This window comes from Rhinichthys klamathensis, unplaced genomic scaffold (genome assembly GCF_029890125.1).
Source record: "Rhinichthys klamathensis goyatoka isolate OS25496 unplaced genomic scaffold, OSU_Roscu_1.1 h1tg000576l_1, whole genome shotgun sequence".
Classification (NCBI taxonomy): Eukaryota; Metazoa; Chordata; class Actinopteri; order Cypriniformes; family Leuciscidae; genus Rhinichthys; species Rhinichthys klamathensis.
In genome coordinates, this window is record NW_026607040.1 from 265,483 (window position 1) to 272,490 (window position 7,008).

A 7,008-nucleotide genomic window follows, 5' to 3' on the forward strand; every position below is an offset into this window, starting at 1 on the left:
CATTTATTTATTTCCACATTTCTTTGTCCATATGCTAATGAGGGGGGCGTGTTTTACCTCAGACATCAGCAATCGAGCTCAGAGTGGCAGTGCTGAAGCTTTGAGGCCACAGTGACACCTTGTGGTGTGTGAGTGTGACCAAACGAAACGCAAGAGGTGTGCGGACAATATCACATTTTAAGTCATGTATAACACCCTAACTGTATGTAGGGTTAACACACGGCACACATGAACAGAAACTGCACTTCAACGGGTCTGATAGCAGACACTTGGACATGGAAGCGCATGAAAGTATCCACAATTAATAACAATGTAAACGCGGTGGATAGGGGCTGATAAGAGCTTGCGTTCATTGTCGATGAGACTCGCACACCAGCGCAGAACGCGGAGAGAAACCAGCACACATTTCACTGACTCCTACGCAAGCATATTGATCAATGAGTTTGAAACGCGACTCAATACACGGTTTACATTCGCGTTTCATAATTTCGTATAACAGGTGACAATTCAAATGCTTAAAACACAACCCATATTTCATAGATGCTGCTCTTAGATACTGATTAATCACAAGTCATCAATTTGGAATTATTCTTAAATCAAACAAAAGGGGCTCATGTAAACGCAGCTAGTGAGCCACGCAACACCCCATGCAGTGGAGGACAGAAGCATCATGCCCATTCAAACAGCACCTGTCGTGCCCATGGTCGTGGTGATATTTCCCCCTATAAATTGATGTTATATCTACCCAAACCTTATTAAATAAGTAGGCTATACATCATCATATATGTCAAGTTCTTAACCCATAGTCACTGTTTGGGGTCATTATGACCCCACTGGACTTTTCCTTGATTTTTTAAAAATGTTCCCTTCATCTCAGGGCCATAAAACTCTGTGACTTTTCCTACATAATCTATCTAAATATGCACAAAAAAACTGGGTTCGATTCGGTTGTTCTAAAGGTGTGTAAAATTTTTTTTACCATTTAAGGGGTTTGGGGTCAAAATGACCCCAATTGAAAATGAATGGGAAAATGAAAAAAATGACTTTTTTTATTTTGTTTGTCAAAAAAATAAAAGTAAATCCATTATAAATCTGAAATGTTCTACATATAAACCAAGGTCTGGTCCTAGAGCATAAATAGAAAGTAGAACAAACTTTTTATCTCATACACACACACAGACACACACACACAAACACACACATGTCCTGACTGCAACAGAGAGCATTTTTACAGAAATTGGCAAATAAAATAAACAAAACTGGCATAAATTAAAAAAAAAAAAGACATCTAAATCAAGGTCTGGTCCTAGAGCATAAACACAAAGTGGAACGAACTTTCTATCTCATACACACGCACACACACACACATACACACACAGACACAAATCTATGTGACTGCAACAGAGAGCATTTTTTTTACAGAAATTGGCAAATAAAATAATCAAAACTGGCATAAATAAATAAAAAAATCACATATAAATCAAGGACTGGTCCTAGAGCATAAACACAAAGTGGAAAGAACTTTCTATCTCATACACACACACACACAAACACACACAAACACACACATGTATGTGACTGCAACCGAGAGCATTGTTACAGATATTGGCAAATAAAATAAACAAAACTGGCATAAATCTAAAAAAATATATATTTAAATCAAGGTCTGGTCCTAGAGCATAAACACAAAGTGGAACGAGCTTTCTATCTCACACACACACACAGCCACACACACACAAACACACACATGTATGCAAATGTATGCATCCTGTTCATTACAGTTTATTGGTGCTGTTGTTTTGTATTATATTGGTTTATTTACTTGGTTTATTTAATTTATTTTGTTCTAAAATCTCTTGTTCTAAAAAAATAAATAATTCTTGATAAATAATTTTCTGAAATAAATAGTGTGTGATTACAATCATGTCATAGTGCTGACTTGTAATGTTTATGCAAATGTATGTATAATAATTTGCAAAAACAATAATTCAAAATATATCAGACAACAACAACAAACTCTAAATTTGACATATATATTTTGTGAATTGCATAAAATATTTTTATCATATATATCAAGTTGTTAGGAGAATTTGAAGCATCAAGACAAATGAAGGGAAAATGAATGAGTCTCTATGGACCTCTATTGGACAGATGTGGTCATTGCACAATAATTCCTTAACTGTAAGAAAAACAGTTTTTCGACTAACCACCAGATGGTAGTATTTTATCCCTAACACATAGAGCAATGTCCAAAAACTATTTAGATTTAATTATCATCATCATTTAAGTGATTTTTTCTTTAAAAAATCATTTTTCATGTGCCAATTTATGGCCTAGTTATGTAATTGTGCAGTAAATATGTAGAAAACCTAAAAATTTCCCAAAAAACACAGCATTATTGTATAGTTGAGAAGTGAATTAAAAAAATTATATATAGTTTTCCATATAAAAAAATTATATTTCCTTATGCAATCACTCTTTAAAAGTTTGGGGTCAATACGACCCCAAACCACTTAAGCGTCGTTCGATAAACTATCAGTTATAATTATAATAAGGCACTATATGACTGTTATCAGTAAAATAAAATTAACAAAAGTCATTAAGTCATTAAAAGTCAAAATCTTAATACAGAGGAGAATGCTTTTACACTGCAAATACAATTGCATAAAAGTCGTTATGGAATGATGGAATCAATTAAATTGTATCTTTAAATATGAAACTAAAACAGCCAGTAGGTGGCGGTCACTGGCTGTGTCCGAAATCTCCACTCAAACCACTACTCCCTAACCCCTATGTAGGGGGTAGGGAGTAGAGCACTATATAGTGAGCTCACCAGCATAATAAACACACTTTCGGACACTACTCGATCGTCTCTCGGCGCCGTTGATTAAACGCGCCATCATCTGTCAGCTGGTGCCGAGCCAGATCTGGGCTAAATAGATTTTTTTTAATATAAATAAATTCCATTATATTGAGCTTTTTTCTCCAAAATTGTAAAATTAAAAGTCATTTCTGGCCGTTTCTGTTATAATGCGTTACTCCACACATGATTATAACTTAGAAGAAACATAAATAAAATTAATACACATATTTCATATATTTTCATTTTCGCGCCACACCGTTTTCTCTTGCCTGTCGACATTAGGAAAAAAAAAACAGATCTACGTTATCAAATATCTTGCTCATAATACTCTTAATAAAACAGCTTTTAGACTCTGTGGAGATGCCACTCAATATTTATCTTTTTTGTTTGTTTGTTCTCGTGATTCAGAAGATTTTGCGGATTAGCAAAAGAAACAGGATTTCTAGACACAGAAAACGACGTGCTGTTCTTGCTATGCTAGCGAGACGTCGTCAAATTGTAAGTTAAAGATGAAGATGAATGATGCTGATAGGTCTTTTACGATCAGCGCAATGCATGATGGTATGTAGGGCTTGGGTTAGTGACCATCGGTTGTACACTACTTTTCAAAATGCATTCTGGGATACATTGAGTGGACTATATAGGGTATAATAATCATCACTATACATTCGGACAGCACTACAAAATGGCGAGCTCACTATATAGTCCACTATATAGTGAGTAGTGGGAGATTTCGGACACAGCCACTGTCTAAACGAGTGAGTCATCATTAATTCCGATTCATTCAAATACTGATTCATTCAGTTCAGGGGAAAACACCACCTGTTACTGTTAAACTGTACAGCTCAAGGAGCAAAATTATGGGCTGAAAAAAATCTGAGCTGAAATGCTGTAAAAAAAAAAAAAGAAATTATGAAACGCGAATGTAAACCGTGTATTGAGTCGCGTTTCAAACTCATTGATCAATATGCTTGCGTAGGAGTCAGTGAAATGTGTGCTGGTTTCTCTCCGCGTTCTGCGCTGGTGTGCGAGTCTCATCAACAATAAACGCAAGCTCTTATCAGCCCCTATCCACCGCGTTTACATTGTTATTAATTGTGGATACTTTCATGCGCTTCCATGTCCAAGTGTCTGCTATCAGACCCGTTGAAGTGCAGTTTCTGTTCATGTGTGACGTGTGTTAACCCTATATAGCCTACCCTACATACAGTTAGGGTGATATACATGACTTAAAATGTGATATTGTCCGCACACCTCTTGCGTTTCGTTTGGTCACACACCACAAGGTGTAACTGTGGCCTCAAAGCTTCAGCACTGCCACTCTGAGCTCGATTGCTGATGTCTGAGGTAAAACACGCCCCCCTCATTAGCATACGGACAAAGAAATGTCGAAATAAATAAATGTGGAAATAAATAAATGTACAAATAAATAAATGTGAAAATAAATAAATGTAGACATAAAAACATATATACATAAATGAATGTGGAAATAAATAAAAGTGGAAATAAATAAATAAATGTATAAATAAAAAAATAAATAAATGTGTGAAAAAATACAATTATACATAAATAAGGAAAGAAAAGTATAAATACTCATTTATTTGTACTTTTTTTACATTTCTTTGTATATTTATTTATGTATTTTTTGCTTTTTTACATTTATTCGTATATTTATTTATGTATTTATTTATTTTTAATTAAGTCAGCTTTGGCTATGCCTGTGATGTGTTTATGTGTCTGTCTCTGTTAAACAGAGAATGTTTTATTACAGTTTTTATTATTATGAGTGCTGGGTAAAATTTGATGTAAGATTTTGAGTTTTATGTTTGTATATTGTATATGTGAAACTTTTTGTGCTGCCATTTTGGCCAGGACTCCCTGGAAGAGGAGATTTTTATCTCAGGGACTATCCTGGTAAAATAAAGGATAAATAAAAATAAATAAAATAAACAGTACTTTTTAAATATTTATATCATATATTATCTCAGGACAGTGCGATACTCCTATGGAGGTAATAATCTTTATTGTGTTTGTTTGTTGTAGGTTTATTTCTGTTCTTCATTTACTGTATACCTTTTCAAAGTCTATTTGTTAGTTATTTTATGTTGACTTTTTTAATGTTGACTCAACAAGCTTTGCTACAAAAATTCCTATACTTGTAGAATACTAGTACTGGTACAAATAGCAAATAAAACTTGCTCCATCGGAGGGGTGGATGGTGAATATTAAAGAAGACATGTAACAAACCACTGTTGTGGTAGTCTACTTTTATTTCGTTTTTTTTTTTTTCTCTATTTTGAAGATTGAAGGCACAGTTAATTGTCCTTATATGGAAAAGAGTTGTATGGTCATTAGTCATTTTGTTCTCTAGATGGCAGTGTTCACTTGATCTCAGAATAAGAGAACACCGTCCGTGACACCATTTATATCTTGTACTCTGCAGTTATTTTAGTACAGAGAGATACTGTTATAGGTTTTATTTATATTTTAAATTGGTTTTTGACTTTTATATAACGTTATACGTTTAAATTTGAGTTTTTTTAATTCTTTTTTTAAGTCTTTATATAGGCTAGTTTGTTCTATATTTGATTCACTTATTCAAACTGAAGAAAAAAAAAAGCTTTTATTTTCAGTTAACTATAATAGCCCTATAGTACTTTTTAAATAAAATGTAGACCTTAATTGCCAGACACATCATAATTAGTGATTAGGAATGACCCTGTGTAATATAAATGTTGTCTTTCCTCTATTTAGCTCTAGTGTTTTTTTGCTGCGTGTGGCCTCTTGAAACCAGCTGATCTTTGGAATGCGGGGGTCACCATGGAAACCTTAAAGACCTGAATGAAAGCAGGCTGTTGAGCAGCACCACCCCCAGTTCTCTGGACTCCCTCTCCAAGGGCTGGATGGTGCTGCGGGATGATGTCATGCGGTCGGGAAACAGAGGGAACAGTGGGAGATGACCTGGGCAGAGAGAAAGTCAGAGATCGAAGGTCATGTTAATATGATCAGAGCAGGGGTCAGCGGCTGCAGACAGCACACCGCTTTTTTCCTGAAGACTCTTAAGAGGCTGAAATGGTCCAGACAGCGGACAGCTTTTTTGCACAATGAATGCAGAGAATAATCCCTAACGGCCTGTCATGACCTCTAACAGACCCCTAATTACCCCACACACAAACACATTCAGGACAGCTCACATTAAACTCCTATTTTCTTCCTGAAATGTCAATCACTGTAATTGAAATCTTTGATTTGACTGTTTGATTCATTATTCTGCAGTATGATCAGATGTTTGGGTGGATAATAATGTTAAGGCAGTCGTCTCCGCTGCCCTATAGGCTAATGTAATCTCAGACAGGTTGATGCTGATCTTGATTTAGTAATCTGCTTGTTTTGGATTTAATCGGACCCAGGCAGGTTGAATGTTATTGCCCAAAGAAGAGGAAACCCTGCAGAAGTAAAGAAAAAGGAGGATGACCAAGATGTGAGGACAATCTCCTATTTCTGCACTATTTGCACATGTGTTAAATCATGCTCTGCACTCTCACAATATTGCACTATAAATAACCATAATTTCATCCAAAATAATGCATATACTGCAGATATTGTTACTGTTCTAAAATCATAATATGAGGTCTCCTTCAAGCAATGTAAAGTTTCAGAATCTTGTCAGTTTGTTTGAAAATATTAAGGTTTCAGGATCTTATTGCATTTTTTTTTTGTAAAATGTTTCATTATCTTTGTTATTGTTTATTTATTTGATATGATTGTGGTAGGAAGGTTTCAACCTCATCATAGTCCTAAAATAATAAAATAAATATTGTATTATTTTTACGACTAATAAGGTTACAAGATCCTTGTTTCATTTTCATGAAAAGAAAGTTTTAATGATCCATATCAATTGTAATTGTTTGTTTGTTTGTTTGTTTGTTTGTTTGTTTGACAATGGTGTCTAAATAACACGTTGCCGCAGTTTTACTGAATACAAACAATAATTATCAAATTTTTTTTTTTTTTTTTTTTCGGGGGAAACTTTTGCTTCCATGGTGAACTTTTGTAGTTCCGCAACAAGCGTTTTACAATGGTCTTCGTGCATGACCAATAACAAGCTCGCTCGTAGTAAAACCAAGAGTAATTAATGCATTTTA